Below are 2,402 nucleotides of genomic sequence, written 5' to 3' on the forward strand. Positions count from 1 at the left end.
GATTTGAAGCGTTCTCTGTCGATCGATGTTGATATCTGGTGTTGAGATACGAATTGCTTCTAAATGGCTTTGACTTCCTTCTGTAACCACTATGCATGGCTATCCAGTCCACTGAGTCTGACGTAGAATGGAAAGTAGATGTCATCACACCGCTTCTCAAACCGGTCCTCCATGGTGTCTATAGCTGTGTAAAGCTTTGTTGTGATCTGATCAACTTCTGCTGCTGTGTAGGGAAGATGTTCTGTAGGTTTCTTGACGTCGAGCAATGCCCTGCGAAACCTATCGATCGATGTTGAACATTCTTCCTGAAAATCATGTTGATCATTAAGCGTGCCAATGTCCCTCTTGACATTTATCATCTGTGTAGACAAGGTGTCAAAGTATCGCATGATAGATGAGGTGAAACGGTCGTGCATATCCTCGTATGTTTGTAACCTATCTTCCATGGCTGCGAACTTGCTGTCGATCGATGTGATGGTGCAGATATCGATCGATGTGGCTGGTTGTTGGTCCTTCTTGCGAATGGTGTCCAAATCTTGCTGTAGCAGATCAATTTTCGTGCTTAACCAATCCACGTTGTTTTTGAGAGGGTTGTATACGTCGTTAGTCTTCGTGTTGATGTATGCGATCTCCCATTAATCCTTCTTCTCTGCCAAATTTTCTGGTTCTGCAGGAATCTGAGATGTCTGTGGCTTAACGTCAATCGATGTTGCTTTGTTGGCGTCGATCGATGGTGATGTCGTAGCTTCTTTCTCAAGAATGTGCTGCATACTCTCAATCTCTGTCCTCATCTCTGCCATACTTCTGAAAAGCTCAGTGTAACCTCTGTCCAAAGGTTGATAAGTGTCATCTACCAATGTCTTGAGTTCATCTCCTAGTTTTTCCTGAGCTCCACAAATACCAGTCACCATCTCATTAATCTCATCCTTGGTGTAGATCTCTGGTGCCAGTTTTGTAGGTGTGAAAGAATTGGCATATTCTGGAAGACATATGTGACTCTCCTCAAATAGGGATGCTCTCTCCAGAATTTTTCTGATGTTGTCCTTGGTAACAGGGATCATCTCACCAGCTACGCTCCTTGCATTTCCAGACTCATCTCTGTAGACACCATATTCGTCCTCCTATTCCCATCTAAACTTTCTGGCCCCATAGATGTCATAAGCGCGACGTCCAAATTCGTAACGTCTGTCAATCGATGGTTAAGGTGCCTTGTCGAGCGATGTAAGAGCATCCTTGTCGATCGATGTTTGGCCTACTGGTTGGCACAATTGGTGTGAACCAATTTCTATTGTGTCGGCCCTTGGATGTTCGTCTGGAACAGAAGGGATGTTGTCTGGAATGCTGCGTTGCTGCATAAACAAGTTCTCTTGTCCATTGGTCAACTGAAGAATATCTGCTATGTCCTCTCTGGATACTTGTAGAATTCTCCCATCCATAGCTCTTGCATAGCCATCTGGGTCCCTGAAAATACCAAATTCATCAGGAGTTAGAAAACCGTAATCAATACTCATATTCTTCTTAGTAAATAAAGAAAGTTCAGGTTTAGAATGAGAATCGATCGATGATGATATTGGAGTATCGATCGATGATGATACTGGAGTATCGATCGATGGTAGACGTTTGTCTGCTGAATTAGGGTTTTTGGATCGAATGCTCTTCCTTGATGTTCCTTCTGATTTGTTTGTGGGAGCATTCATCTTTTCTGCTATGGTGTCGTGAGAAGTAATCTGGGGTGCAAAACTCCTTATATAGGTATTGGTAAACCTACTTGAAATTGGAATATTCCCTTTTTCCTTTTCAAAGGCGGCGGTTTTAATATCGATCGATGTACCTGGTGTGATATCGATCGATGCATAAGATCGTTTTGCTGGATAAGGGTGGGTATCGACCGATGCTGAGTAGACTATGTCGATCGATGGTGGAGACGTGTTTTTGAAGGAATGACTTGAATATCTTTCATCCTGCATAGCAATCTCTATAGCTCTTTCCTTCCAGTAATCCTCATCATACTCCTCAGTAGGATCCTCATTGGATGAAGGAATTACAGTCTCTACTGCAAAACTTTCATGGAATCCACTGTCTGCCCAACTGCCTATTGAATAGTCATCATATCCTCTTTTGTTGGGTTGTTGAAAGGCAAAGTCTGTAAAACACTGATCTGGTAATGTGAAGTGGTCTACCGGTTGATTCCCGTCGAGCGACGTGGGATAGTGTTCATCGGTCGTCGGTGACTCATTGGAATCGATCGATGAAGCAGTGTGAGTGTCGATCGATTCTGAGTACTCTGTTTCGTACTCTGCTCCACAATGGCATGCTGCAATGTAGCCAAAATCATTTCCAAGCTCCACAAGGTTGACCTGTTGTCTCACAACTCGAACTTGGTCATAGTAGACGTCTGGATT

This window comes from Brassica oleracea, chromosome C3 (assembly GCF_000695525.1).
Source record: "Brassica oleracea var. oleracea cultivar TO1000 chromosome C3, BOL, whole genome shotgun sequence".
In the NCBI taxonomy this organism is placed as follows: Eukaryota; Viridiplantae; Streptophyta; class Magnoliopsida; order Brassicales; family Brassicaceae; genus Brassica; species Brassica oleracea.